This window comes from Zeugodacus cucurbitae, chromosome 2, assembly GCF_028554725.1.
Source record: "Zeugodacus cucurbitae isolate PBARC_wt_2022May chromosome 2, idZeuCucr1.2, whole genome shotgun sequence".
Taxonomy (NCBI): Eukaryota; Metazoa; Arthropoda; class Insecta; order Diptera; family Tephritidae; genus Zeugodacus; species Zeugodacus cucurbitae.
Genome location: NC_071667.1, coordinates 11,302,659 through 11,318,850, shown reverse-complemented (window position 1 = coordinate 11,318,850; position 16,192 = coordinate 11,302,659). Strand labels below are relative to the sequence as shown.

At 32.0% G+C, this 16,192-nt stretch overlaps 1 protein-coding gene across 1 annotated transcript in view; it reads right to left on the bottom strand.

The window, feature by feature from the left end:
* Positions 1 to 15,621, bottom strand: part of LOC105212314 (zwei Ig domain protein zig-8) — a 218,403-nt gene extending 202,782 nt beyond the window's left edge. Inside the window, exon 1 of the mRNA XM_011184208.3 lies at positions 14,373 to 15,621. The gene's annotated coding sequence lies outside the window, so the exon portion shown is untranslated. The remainder of the gene's footprint in view (positions 1 to 14,372) is intronic.
* Between the last annotated feature and the right edge of the window lie 571 nt (positions 15,622 to 16,192).

The window sequence follows — 16,192 nt, the reverse complement described above, 5'->3', positions numbered from 1 at the left end:
TAAAGGGCGCACACGTTTCGTCCCCTACTTTATTTGCATTTCATGCTATTGTTTTTCGAATGTTAGTCCTTGTCGTTATCCTTTTTACGTTTGCGAATTGTCTGTTTAATTTCGGTTTCGTAATAATTGCTGTTGTTGTTGTCTTTTTACGCCTTTGTTTACTAAGCCTCTTGTTGCGTCTCTTTCGACATAAAATATGATGAAATGGACGTGTAGAAGGACAATTGTGGTGTGGCTATTGTCTGGCCATCTTTTCAGCCAAGGATTATGTACTACTACGCCGTTATACGATAGCTCACGTTACGACATAATTTTGTGCTTTTGTTTAGTTTTTCTGCAATTTCCATTTCGACAATCCTTAGTGTTTGAGTAATGACTTCATCTACACCTTGTGCTATTTTACCTTTGTCAATGCAATCAATAACAGTTTTCCAGATAATCAATATTTCCTGGAAATATGTATGTATTTTCTGATTTTCTTCTAGCAATTAGTATATTTCAAAAGATAGATTAGTACCTTTTCTTTTCTTGGTAAACTTTTGGGGAAATATGTTTTTTTTTTTGGGCGGTGGCCGTGACTATTAGAACTTCGACATAAATCTCTCACATTATTTTTTTTTTTTATATATTCAACGGGAAAAGTTTTATTAAACTGGTATAAACTATGAAAGACACTGATATACAATTGGTATAAAATAATTTGCAACTATTCATCACATAATTTTTTCTTTATATACACCGGGGAAAATTTTATAAAATTGGTATAAACTGGTACAAAACTTAAAAGCGACTACTATAAAATTTGTTTACAAATATTTTGCAACTATTTATCGTGTTTTCTTAGTCCCTTGTTGTTTTAATTTTTGTATCAAATAAGTTGTGTATGTTACGGTAGTGCGAAATTATCTGCAATATATTCGCAAGATTTCATTTAGCTTAAGTGATGTCCAAATATTTTAATTTCGATTTTTTCTTCTCATATTTTCAAGTTCATTTTTTTAACTATCTTTCATTTTCATGAAAGCAATTACATTTCCATTTATCAATTCCATCATCGTTACTTTCGTGTCTATGGATATTCTCTCACTACATATGCAAATCTCTCAGTGGAACAAGTCATGTTAAGCATTACCTTTGATTTCGTGTTCCACCTGTCGTTTTACTACCAAAACAGATAGGGTTGGTCGTGACACAATTTCAAATATACGCTCACATGTCACACACACACACCCACACACACATGTGCCCTCAATGTTGTGTGAAATTTCACCAATCGCACATACAAATCTTAATTGACATTGGTTTGCTTCACACAACTCAACCATTTTCTTCTTCTTTTCGTCATTTCCTTCCATGTCTACCTTCAACATTGCACTTGACACAACTATTCACCTGCTCACCGCCATCGTAACGCACTTCACCTTCAAGCGTACGATGTGTAAGTGAAAACGAAAGTTTGCAATGCCATTAAAGCATTCAAAATAAAATGAAAGTGTAACGGAAATGTTGACTATCAACACAATTTTAGTTTTTTCTTGCACAAACATTGCGACTTTTCGCGCTACTTTACCAGTCTGTTAACTTAATGCCATTAAAAGCGTTTAGCCGCTGCTTTGCTGTGTGACCTCAACAAGGTCGCTTGCATCTGCTTCCATTCAAATGCGGTGAATTCGGTGCGCGTCGAGCAGTTGAAAAATCTCAATTTGGTTTATTTGCATGAGAGCTTTGCAGCAATACACACACAGGCACACACAAGCAGCAGCTAAGTAATGTACTTATTTAGATTTATACTAATGTTCAAGTAGGCCGCTAACCAACAAACCGCTAGAACCGAAGCGATGTTAGCTGTGTTTTGTCTGCGGTCGAAGGACGAAAATGTACGATAATTATTTGACATTTTTAAATGACACACAGTCAGACAATTCAGACATATATATGGACATTTTGGTTAACTGTGTGCTGAGCCTCTTTTCAATTGCTTCATTGTGCGTCATCAATTTAATACGAAATAGACACATATATACATTTTAAATTGTACATATATGTAAACGCCTCTGTATTTATTTTTTTAGACAATGTAATTTTGTGCCTGTAGTGAAGTCACAGTCAGTGACATGTTGAACGTTGATTGCGTGTAAGTGTCAGGTCTAGGGCATTTCTAAAATAAATATAAAACACTTGTAAGCTTTGCATTGAATATTAAAAATTCGTGCTTACTGTGTTATACCATTGTGTGCATATTTTCAAATATTTAAAGTTTAATTAAGTTTTAATTAACTAGCTCAATTAAATTGTGCGCAGCTCTCTTTTAGACAGTTTACAAAATATAAGTAAACTTGATATGTTTAAAGTTGAACAGAAATGCGTTTTGGTCTCTCTTTTATCTTTGAGTATGTTATAAATTGATAACAAAACTGGTATACATTTGATATATAATGTTATATCGGACTGTTATAAAATAGCTTTAAGTTCATTAGACTTTTGGTGGCTGCTACTAACAAAATATCATATCTATTCAGTTTTTGAGGTCGGTATGTAATTTAAAAAAAAACTGGTATAAATTTGGAACGAGTATAAAATAGCTATTATATTTTTACAAAAAAAACATGTCTAATGATCTAATCTAATTTTGAGACTGGTATAATTGTTTTACAAAACTGGTATTAAGTTGGTATAGAACTGGTATAAAACAGCTTTAAGTCTATTAGGCTTTTAGTGAATGCTACTAACAAAATTTTATTTTCTAAAAAATTCTACTGAGTTTTCGAGATTGCTACGCAATTTTAGGAAAACTGGTATAACTTTGATATGAAACTAGTATAAAATAGCTATTATACTTTTACAAAAAACATGTCTAATGATCTAATCTAATTTTGATACTGGTATAAAATGTTTACAAAACTGGCATAAACTAGCTTTAAGTTTATTAGGCTTTTGGTGACCACTACTAAAAAACTTTGCTTTTCTAAATAATTCTATTGAGTTTTTGAGATTGGTATGGAATTTTTATATTTTTACGAAAAAACATGTCTAATGATCTAATCTAATTTTGAGACTCGTATAATTGTTTTACAACACTGATATAAATTTGATACTGGTATGAAACAGTAACAAATTCATAAGACTTCTGGTGGTTTTTATTTACAAAATGCGTTGCTAATGCAATTTTGAGGCTGGTATAAAATACAGTGGAACTTCTCTAACTCGAATCACCATAATCCACAAAAAAACTTCCAGTTAGAGAGACTGCGAGTTATAGACATTTTCATAAAAATATATAAATTTTCAAAAAGCTGTATTTATTCACTGTTTTATTTATTGACTTCGCGTAAAGTTGTACATGCATTAAAACATGTATTCTGTAATTTTGTATGTTGCAGTTTGCTATTATTGGCTCTTGACGTCTATATCCCACGCCTTAGTTAGATGATTTATGCAATCCATATGTATGATATTATATTTTTTGTTTGCCTCCGTACAATATAGAGGGACTCCTGACCAAAAAGTTCGATTTATGGAAGGAAATTTGTATGAAATTTGGCTTCTAAACGCTATTGCCAATTCAAGTGTTCGAGTATTTGAGATCTTCGAGTTATAGAAGTTCGAGTTATGGAAGTTCTACTGTATTTACAAAGTTGGTATAAGGTTAATTTAAAACTGATATGATTTTATAGGGTAGCATATATTTACAAAATTTCATGTCTATTGCAATTTTGAGGCTGATAAATTGGTATAAAGTTGCTATTGAACTGATATACAGATACAATAACATAACGCTTTCTTGATATTATGTATTATTAAAATTTTCAATTCAAGGATATGATTATGTAAGTTATAATTAAAGCTATATTTTAAGTACCGTTTCAATAGCAATACAGACTACGTTACGTATACGCACTGACGCACGCCAATCGAATGATATTGCTACAGTAACATATTATTATTTTTTATTTTTTATATTTTTAATTTTATGATTTATTAGCGCACGCCGGAATATATTTAAGTGGCATAATATATTTCGTATACATTTTTAATAATTATTACACGATTTTCAATAATCTCTAAACATATTCTAAAGCATTATTTGAAAATCCGATTGCAAATTAAATTATTTACCAATACCTAAGCTTCACGTTAAAACTATGAATATGAGCATATAATCAGTGCAGTGTGCGCATTATGCTTCCACTTTAATATAAATTTATTTATTATTACATGAAAATTTGTATGCTTAAACAAATAATTACACATTTACAAACCGCAATGTCTTTCTATGATTATTTTAAGCAGCAAATAAGTGAAAATAAATAAAATCCAATTAATTTACATTACTAATGTAATTGTTGAGTAAAAAGCTCTCAAATAAAATAACAAAATACAGAATAAACACTAAGTACACACGAAAAAGCGCATATTTAAGCGTGTATGTGTGTGGGTGTTAATGTTGGTTTAGTTTCACACGTGTTAATGGCGCCAGCAGGCGACCGCATAGTTGATATACAATCGCGGTGCTTTTATTTGCACAGCTGCTAGCAAACCTGAAAATAGTAATTGTTTGGTTTTTTTAAGAGGATTCCAAGGGTTACTACAAAACTTTGTTTACCTTTTTTGTTAGTGTTTGCGTATACAAAGTTTTCACCGATTGTAATATAGCGGTTGTGCAGAGTTGTGGTACATGAAATGTTTGCCAAACGAGAGCAATTTTTAGAATGTTAAATTGAAATACCATATTTTCATATTAAATAACTAAAATGTACATAAGCCAACATACAATACAATAAAAGAAGTTGTATTGTTATAAATCAACCAAGAAATATAAAAAAATGTAAACAAAATATTTCGAATATTCTTAACAATACTTGATATTGCGCATTGTATTTACATACCTTTGTAGTTTGACTACATTGCACAAAAGTGCAATTTCATTAAAAATGCTTTGTGAAATTTTTCAAAAACTAAAAGAAAATAACAATCGAAATTCAAAAAAAAAAAACAAGAAATACTGGCAGCGCTCCACAAAAATGCCAGCAAAACCATAAAGTCTCATTGTTTTTGCTAAATCCACTCAATATTGACCATTATACTCGTAAGTGCAGTATTTATATGCATTGGTAGCTACCTTTAGCTGTAGCTTTTCATAGATACCCTGTAGGAAATTTCCTCAATTTCATATTAGGTTAGGTGGATTTCAAAATTTTAAAATTAAATAAACAATTTCAAAATTATATAATATTAGAATAGAGTAATGTTCTAAGAAATACATACATACATACCCCTTGGAAGTTCCGTCCATCAAGCCACGTCAGTTTGAATGTAAAACTTTATACGCATTTATCTCAAAAATTCAAATTTTCAAGTCGGTGGACACGATCCTTTTTTTTTTTTAAATGCAAATTGTTAAATTGCACACATCTATGGAATTACATTATCTAGTGAATGAACGAAGGATTTTTTCATATTGTTATTATAACTTTTTTTTCGATCCAATAAATGCCAAAAATTTGATCAAAAAAGGGAGTTTATTGGTTTAAATTCCATCAAAAATTCAAATTTTAATAATTTCCTTTTTCCTTCCTTTATTAACTAGATTTATCCATGTACCATCGAAATATTTTTGATTTTTTGTTTTTAGAAGTTATGATGTCCACGGCAAGAGCGTTTTTTTTTTTTTGGACACGTCATGAAAGATGATGTGCCCACGGCTGAGTTTTCGGAGTTTTCAAATAAATATTTCACAAAATACTGTTTAAACATGTATCTATGATACGCTGAATTGTTTAATTGAAATATATTTGTATATATTAAAAAAAATTGTAAAAATACCCTTGTTTTTAGTCTGTGAAACCCATCTAACCCCTTAAGTGTTAGGTAGTCACTTTAAGAAATAATTTCGAATAATATTCTTAAAGAAATTTCAATTTACTAGAAATTCTTTTCATCACAAATTTGTACTACACGTGCACATGTACAACAATAACACATCTATATTTTTGCAATATTTTTTTTTAACTTTTTTCTCTGCCATTATTCTCTTATTTGCATTTGTATAAAATCTCTGTGTTCGCATTGTTTGTTTAATATGGTAATTTGTTTGCCTACACAGTGTTATTGTGCCTGTTGTTATCCTTTATTGTTTTGTCGCCGTTGTTATCATACGCATTTGTTACAAATACACATAGAGTTACGGATATGAAATATGAATGTGTGAGTGTGTGTGTGTGTAAAGCCCAAGGCTTTGCATGTTTTTTGCGTATTTAATGTAATTTTATGCAATATTTACGCAAATAATTGTTTATATACACATAATTTTCTATCATTTGCACATGCTATCAATGCCATAACAGAAAGCCATGCACTTTACGGATTTAAATTCGCCTATGAATGACAATCGATGATATCAATGTATGGAACTTTTAAATGTATGTGTAAGAGTGAGATTTTTTTAGTAAGTTCAAACTACTATTGAAACAATTTTGGCTATACTTGGACTCATATAAAAGAAAAGGATTTTATTAAGGAGCTGAAATATATTTTCTCAATTTAGAAATCAAAGAAAGTAGTTTTTTTATGTTTCTTTTTAATTATATTGCTAGAAAGAAAGAAAATTAGATATGGAGAGGAAGAGGAAGGCGAAGAAAGAGAGTGTAATATTTGAACTATTATTATATGAAAGATAGAGAGTGTAATATTCGATCTACACTATATCGTATTTACTTCTATAAAAACTCCAGACTTTAGAATGGTATTTGTGATATCCTTTCGATAAATTCTGCATTTATACCTTAATTACTAAGTTTGAATACAATATCTAACTAAAAATAATAATCAACTAGTTAATACACAAATTATTTATTTACCATCTGTGTACATAAAAGGTTGCTGACCATTCCCGCCACTTTTTATAAATTCATTAAAAAATCCGTTCGTTGACACGCGCGTGCTTATTCAATCATTTATATTGTATTAACCGCAAACCGCGGCAACAATTTCGACAAAAACAACATGGCGACGCAGGCAAATTATTCCTTAACATTTTTACCGTTTTTTTTTTGCTGCTTACACTGCTTTCGACCGCAGCTGAAATATCCATAAACAGACAATAAAAATGCAATAACGCAATGCTTGGCAACCCCGTGAGTCGCACTCGCGGGATGTGCATAGCTGCGGTTGACAAAAACCAGCAAAAACAAGAGCACAACTAACATAAAATTTCACACAAAGCGCGAGTAGTGTATCAACATAAATAACATTTGGTTTTTTATACTCTCGCAACAAAAGTTGCTAAGTGAGTATTATTGTTTTGTTCACATAACGGTTGTTTGTAAGTCATAAAACTAAACGAGTTAGATATATGGTTATATACATCAAAATGATCAGGGTGACGAGACGAGTCAAAATCCGAATGTCTGTCTGTTCGTCCGTCCGTACGTCCGTCCGTGCAACGGATAACTTGAGTAAAAATTGAGATATCTTGATGAAACTTGGAACACACGTTCCTTGGGACCGTGAGAGGGTTGTTTTCGAAAATGACCACTGCCACGCCCACAAAATGGCGAATACCGAAAACACAAAAAGTGTCATAACTAAGCCATAAATAAAGTTATAAAAGTAAAATTTGGAACAGAGGATCGCACTAGGAAGGGGCATATTTGGATGTAATTTTTTTTGGGAAAGTGGGCGTGGCCCGCCCCCAAATCGGTTATTTGTATATATCTCGCAAACCAATAAAGCTATATAAACCAAACTTTCTGCAGTCAGTTCTCTTACGTACTCCACCACACACCATGAAATTAGTTGAAATCGGAAAATAAGCACGCCCACCTCCCATACAAAGGTGAGGTTGAAAAATACTAAAAGTGAGTTAACTCAGTAACGAAAAACGCCAGAAACACTAAATCACATAAGAAATGGCAGATGGAAGCTGCACTCAGATTTTTTTACAAAATGGAAAATGGGCGTGGCGTCGCCCATTTATGGGTCAAAAACCATATCTCAGGAACTACTCGACTGAACCCTGATGACACGTGTGAAAAATGGATGAAATGTCAACCGACCGACCACGAGAACTTCCCATATAACTAAATTTTTAATTTCATCTCATTCCTTCTCTTTGTAATATATACGTAAGGAACCAAAGAAGATAGCGGAAGAAAACTTTACACAAATACTGTGTATAAATGATCTGTGGCTTCTCTTGGGAAAAAATTGTAGAAATCGGACTATAACTTTTCAAAGCTTAAAATCGGGTCATAACTTCCCTAGACAGAAGAGCTGCACTCAAAATGGTATACACAATTTTAAGTGGGCGTGCTTCCGCCTACTTATGGATCAAAAACTATATCTCCGAGACTACTCGACCAATTTCAATGAAATTCGGAAAGTCTCTCAGATATTTTGAAAAAATTTAGATTAGGGATTTTTGTCTCCGTGCCAAAAATTAATGAAATAATGTAAATAATTCATTGAACTTTTTACCAAAAATATATGGAATCGGTCCATGTATTATCCAGCCCCCATATACTATATATACTGATTTTTGTTTCCCAATGCACTTTATGCCGAATTTATGAGTAAAATTTTGTGTTATATTAATAAATAAATTGCGAGAGTATATAATGTTTGGTTACACCCGAACTTAGCCATTCCTTACTGGTTTTTATTAATTTTGAAGGCAATAATAAAATTTTCTATTATAAATAGATTTTTTGTTTGAGTTAAAAATAATAATATTTTTGACATAATTGCAATTTTTGCGCTGTTCATTTGAAATTGTTTGTGTAATATTTGTAATTTTCAAATTTTTGGGCGAAGTGCAGTACTTTATCGGAATTGAAGTGCATACGGCGGAAAATATTCACTTTTAAAATGAAAACATTTAATTCAGTTGAAATGTGATCGCTTGAGTGAAGTGAAATATTTGACTGTTGCATTTCTAATAGTAGAGTTACTTGAATTATTTCGCTTTTTTGCGTGCTAAATGTAATAAAATTTATGATTAAACCTATTTTTTTTTTAATTTTAAATTTAAACTGTAGAACTGAGTGAATGTGTGTCTATTGAACTTTTATCAATTAAATTATATAATATCACATGAAAAATGAAAAGAATCTAGATTTAGGCTGGAAAAATTTAAAAACTTCGCATAAAAATAAAATATTCCTTGTTTTGTGCAAATGAAGTATATTAAAAGTCACCAACGAGTGATTTAAATATATAGTATTCTACTCGATACTCAAACGGGGTCTTTAAGTGCATTTTTAATGTTAAGTCTTCTGTTCACCTTATAAAACACAGTTTGATTCATATTTGCTTGAACCAATCATTCCTCACGATGATAATATTAACTCTAGTATATATACTCTCGCAACAAAGTTGCTAAAGAGAGTATTATATTTTTGTACTCATAACGGTTGTTTGTAACACCCAAAACTAAACGAGTTACATATAGGGTTATATATACCAAAGTGATCAGGGTGAAGAGTGGAGTTCAAATCCGAATGTCTGTCTGTCCGTCCGTCCGTCCGTCCGTCCGTGCGTCCGTCTGTGCAAGCTGTACTTGAGTAAAAGTAAGATATACCATAAATAAAGTTAAGAAAATAAAATTTGGTATGAAGGATCGCACTATGAACGGGCATATTTGGATGTAATTTTTTTTTTTGAAGTGGGCGTGGCCCCGCCCCCAAATAGGTTTTTTGTACATATCTCGCAAACCAAAAGAGCTATATAAACCAAACTTTCAGCAGTCGTTTTTTTAGCCACTTCTTAATACTGTCCAAAAATGAAAGAAATCAAATAATAACCCACCTCCAATACTAGATGACTCAGATTTTTTCACAAAATGGAAAATAGGCGTGGTGTCGCCCACATATGGGTCAAAAACTCAGGAACTTCTCTACCGATTTCAATGTTTGTAATAGTTTCCTTACATTCCAATGACATGTTGTGAAAATAGGCCTACCACGCCAATTTCCTATATACCAGAACTTTGAAGACGATCGTTTACTTTACAATATATGTATAAAGTAAGTACTAGTAAAGATATCGGTGCAGAACTTTGCACAAATACTATGTTCATAGTGTGGCAGCCCCATTCTAAAAATCGCCGAAATCGGACCATAGGTTTTCAAGTTCCCATTAATCGAACATGAGGACCACGGTGCTTCTAACCTAATATTATAGTTTTCAACTTTCAATGGACTTTATACAATATATATGACAAATATGTGGGTCAAATTGTGTATTATATAATATTAAATAAATAAATTGCGAGAGTATAAAATGTTCGGTTACACCTGAACATAGCCCTTCCTTACTTGTTTTTTTTTATTATTTTTACTCACTACTCGGACGTTGGCAACACCGCAATTGACTCTGGGGACGGCACAGTACACTCCGTGACAACTAAATTATTAATATTAAATGGACTGAGCCCGCAAAGCAAATGCACGCACACACAAATAAATACGAAACTAATGCAAACACGTCTGTGTGTGGGTGTGGCTGTGTGCAGAGACAGCGTTCTCCGGTGCATAAATTTGATTGTTTTGTTGCTTCGGTGCGCTTATATGTACGTACATCCAGATACATGCATGGCAATTTAAAATTCCACAGTTTTTATATTTGGCTCATTGGCCCACTCGTGCGCTCACATATCGTATGTATCTGCATATTTATATATGTAGGTGTATCTGTACATATGTAGATGTGCCAACCTCCCATACCGTCGTGTCAACATGGGAATGCATATAAATTTCGCACCAAATAAATATTTTCACAAAAATGTACAATAAAAGGTGAGCATGTGGAGTTGGCTGGTGAAGCTGCATTTTTTCAACTCACGCTCGCTTAAGAATGTGTAGAAAATTTGGGAAGGTGGCGTTGTGAAACGTTTTTTCATGATTTTGTGCGCCTTTTTGTATTTTAACATGGTATTTTCAGATATTTCAATTGAGTGTCACACAATTTTAGGAATTTTTGGTCCATTTGTTATTGAAATATGAAAACATTTAGGATCAAAAAATCTTCTTTCTCAATTCAGTTAAAGGATAATTTTATTTATAGATATTTTTAAATAATATAGTCTAGCATAGTTAGCCAAATTTATATTTTATAGATTTAGCACCCTTCTTCAGACCAGCATCTTGATGCCGAAGGCTTTTGTATGTGAGAACCATATATAATTTGGACCACTTCTGAAGTTCTTATGAGTTTGTATGTGGATTGCTCTTAGACATCCCTAAGTCCCTAACGAAATTCAAATCTGGTTTTCGTATACTTTTTTAATAAGATTTTACAGAAATCAAAAACGAATTCGGATCCTTACTGAGCAACAAAACATTTCAATCCCCAAAATAAATTATTTGCACAATACCGTACAGTTTTCAGTAATATAAATGGCTTACTTTTCGGAGATTATACCTTTAATAAGCACCGAAGGAAATTCGAATTTACATTATGCAACGAAAATAAAATTGAAAGTTGAAAATTCATTAATTAATGAAGCCTTTTTAATATGAAATACAACTCATTGAATATGGGCAATAAAAATTTGCGTTGGTAGATAGTGAAGCATAGAGAAACCAAAAATCTCTTCCCAAGAGCTGCTCAGCCTACAATTCAATATCAATATCTTCAATGTACTTCGGCAATCGCAAATATTGCATTTATTACACCATAATTTGCATATTTCCGCACACAGTGAGGTTACATAATCTGTTAATAGCATTCATCATATGCCACTTGACATTCATAATTCACCGCCATTTCCTACTTAATTCACTCATATTCGCACTTCAGTGACTTTGACGGTTAAAGTTCTTGACTTCGTTTGATTTTAATTGAAGTCAATTTGCTTCGAACACAGACAGGCATACACAGACGCAACTGCACACAAGGTCACCGCGCGTGCATGCATATGTATGAATGCCATGAATAAATAACCGATTTGAATTGGCGCGCCAACAACGACTCTTGCTCTCTGCTTGTACGTGTCTGAGACTGTGACAAGCGAAAAGTTTACTGTGTGACACTTATGTATATTGAGCGGAGTGAAGAGGAGTGTTGACGAAGGCAATCACCTCTTTAACATACATATGTATGTAGTTGTTACTGTGGTGCAGATGTCAACTGTGCGATCGTTCTATACTCAATTTGTTTTTGAAAGCTTTTGTTAAATTTTTCAATCGATTTTTGTATGTATACATAGTTGACTATATATACTACAACACTCGAGCTAGTGCACCACCCGCTGATTTTACCTGGTAAAATTTTGCTATAAAATATTTGAACGTTAATCAAACGTTCGGAATGACCAGCTGCAGTTGGCTTTCGTAGAATTTTTGCGAATTTAATTACAGTTCCAGGCAATGAAAACATTTACAAAATTTTGGGTTTGCTTTTCATTTAATTGCATTTATTAGTAAAAGACTAATATTGCCTGCAATATACCAACAAGACATACGCAATTTCTTGGAATTAGTTTTAATTAAAGCCTGCAACTAACTGTTATGTATACATATAGAAATATATATATATATATAATTATTATAGTTATATGGAAGTAGCAAATCCTTTTATGCATGATGCTTCTCAAACACAAATATGGCTAATTAGCCTAAACATTTGTATAGCAAATGTCATTTATATTGAATAATAAATACTTTAATATACTACAATAACACTAAACACAATGACATATATAATACATTCATATAAGTGACACTGTCAGCAACATAACCATCAATTATTCACAAATCGAGCGCATATATCGATGACAAATACGAATTTACTGATTTGAAAACTGCCAATTTAATAATAGAGCAATATTTATTGCAAAAAAGCTTTGCATTAAATATGCACCATATTTGCTAATGCATTCGTTAATAATATGCAATAGCAGGCATAATGAATACATAAATATGATATAACACACACACGCACACGCTTTACCATAAAAGCTGCAAGTGACAAAATTGCATATTTGATAAAACTAAGCAATATTCTTGCAATTAAACTTGTTATTTATTTAAGTATTTGCGAGCACTGCAATTAGTTTATTAAAGCACACAAACATTTTTAATTACAATCGTGTTGTGGAAGTCGTGAAAAATCATACAAATATTGCGGTTTTAAGCAAAACACAAACATGTTTTTCTAATAAAATATGTATTGATAACTCAAAGTTGTTGTTACTACGTAGCATTATAAATTAAAGAGATAGAGCAATGCGCATTGTATTATGTATTTATATAATAGGACAGCTATAATGCTATATTATTGTTAATTTTTTGGCAAGGATGGGGCTTATTTAACAACTTAAGGCTACCGGACCACAGCAGAAATATCTGTCATTAAGGTATACCTCTTCCATCCTGATTCTAAAGCGGCAATATTGGCCTTACTATGCGTTCAAAACTGATCAAGAGTTGCCAGGTCTTACTATCAATAGTTTGGGTCAATCGTTTGGGTCACGCGTAACTGCGTTATTGCGATGATCAGCAGAGTTTGTGTGGTCACACGGTAGAGCGCTCAAAAAAAACAGATAAAATATAATAAAATAAAATAAAATAAAATAAAATAAAATAAAATAAAATAAAATAAAATAAAATAAAATAAAATAAAATAAAATAAAATAAAATAAAATAAAATAAAATAAAATAAAATAAAATAAAATAAAATAAAATAAAATAAAATAAAATAAAATAAAATAAAATAAAATAAAATAAAATAAAATAAAATAAAATAAAATAAAATAAAATAAAATAAAATAAAATAAAATAAAATAAAATAAAATAAAATAAAATAAAATAAAATAAAATAAAATAAAATAAAATAAAATAAAATAAAATAAAATAAAATAAAATAAAATAAAATAAAGCAAAATAAAATAAAATAAAATAAAATAGAATAAAATAGAATAAAATAAAATAAAATAAAATAAAATAAAAAAAATATAAATAAAATAAAATAAAATAAAATAAAATAAAATAAAATAAAATAAAATAAAATAAAATAAAATAAAATAAAATAAAATAAAAAAATATAAATAAAATAAAATAAAATAAAATGAAATAAAATAAAAAAATTAAATTAAATCAAATTTGGAATACTAATTACTTTTAATAATTTTTGTTATTAATTACGTTTGTATTCACTTGGTACTAAATAATAGTTTAACATATACTTAACATTATACTTAACTCAACATAAACCTAAAAAAGTATCATCCCATGATGTGGTGTAAATGTATCACCATCAGCTGTAAACTAAATGTTGGATGATATAATATTTTTCAGCTTCGCTTACGCTGCTAGCACGAAGGCAGAGCTGATCTCTGACGAAATACACAAATAATTAATTCGTTAGTTAATTACCTGCTTAATTTTCAAAACAGCATAAGTAGATATTAGTGATATTTTCCAGCAGACTGTGAGTCACTTTATTATTTTAGATTTCAATAATAAACTGATCTTTGCTCTGTATGAAATCCTTACTATGTGTTCACTTGTATTTTTAACAGTTCCAGCATTTACAGTGCAGTTTATTTAATTCAATTTATACCACAATTATTCAGTACGCACTCACACGCTATCTGAGCTTCACAAATTCCCCAGCACACAGCACTTTAATAGCCAAGTTGTAAACAATAACAATTAATTGCATATGTATAATAGAAATGGGATGGCATGCGGCGCTTAATTGCGTTTTTGCTTATATGCTTCCAGCTATGTATTTCAACCACAAGCACTATAGATTACATACACCAGGATATCTTATTTGTATTTTATGGCTGTAACACACACATATGTACGTGCTCAAAACACATGCATATATTACTTCGGCATATACACGCGCATTTGTTTGAGTGTCTTCTTGTGCAGACAAATCGAACTTTCGCTTTTTGTCAATTTATAGCACATCCACAACAAAAGCAACAACACAGTTTTCGCCACAGACAGATATAAATTGAATGGCAAACGAATTATCTAGTCGTATTGTATGGCCAACGAATTGAATGGCATGGAATCAATTAAATCACTTCGACCGGAAAGCACATACACGCTTCACTGCTTCACTGCTTCACTTATCGCATGGTCGGATGTATGTTTGTATGTGAATGTATTGGTCGGATGTCTCAATGTTGTGACATGCTCAAGCTCACCAGAACACAATAACACTGTTTCACTTGAAGAACTTCACATGCGGGTATGCGGCGCCGAGGTGTTTATCAGATTCATTAAGCGCGCCGTATAACAAATGACCATAGGCGCCTATTTTCTTCGATTCTTCTCAAGCAAAAGACACACGCTTCAAATGCATGAACAACACAGTGTCTATAGCGTTTAGCGGCGCTAGTTAAGTAGTTAACGGTACGCGGCCACACTTCTTACTGACACATTTGCGCTCAGACACTTGCACTAGTCACGACCAGCTAAAAACTGTTGGGACACTTTCGTTAAACGTTTGCGTAAATGTTTTCAGTTTTCTTGCGTTTTTGTGTTATCAAAAATTCGTTCAAAAATTAGGCGACACCACGTGACGTGCCGTGCGTTTTGACGTTGAGTAAAAACGTGTAAACAGTGGCGTTAATGACGAACACGGTGAGAATACACGTTGAACACAGACACCGTTACGGACACGGACACAACATGTACGAACGACGACGACATTAGCAATGCGACTGTTGGCGGCTGCTGCTGCTGTAAAACATTAACCAACTCCGTTGACATGCCGAAGACTAGGACGGAGGCCTGGAAAAATTCACCCAGACACACACACACGCGCGCAAGCAGGAACAATACGGCATAGCAAAGGAAAAAGTCACAGCACGCGTTAACATAAAAAATCAGCCGAGCGTCAGGCGACGAAGAGTTCGCTGGCAATCTTTGTTGTAATTGCAGATTTTGTTGTGATTATTTGATATCCTTACTCAATGCCTAGCTTTATGGTGTTGTTATATAGCTGATGCGACGACTGCGGCTGAAGAGCGTAATTTTCGTATATCTGTATATAAACATAATGTTTGTTTGTATGTGCTTGCAGAGAAATTTCAGTTATAATAAGAGCATAGTTGTTGGAAATGTTGCAAGCTCATCCGTGCTTTCGACACAGAATGTGTGCTAAGAGCACTAACAACGCTCTAGTATATGCCATAATTAGGCTGTGAGAGCGGCAGTTATGTGGCAAATGTTAC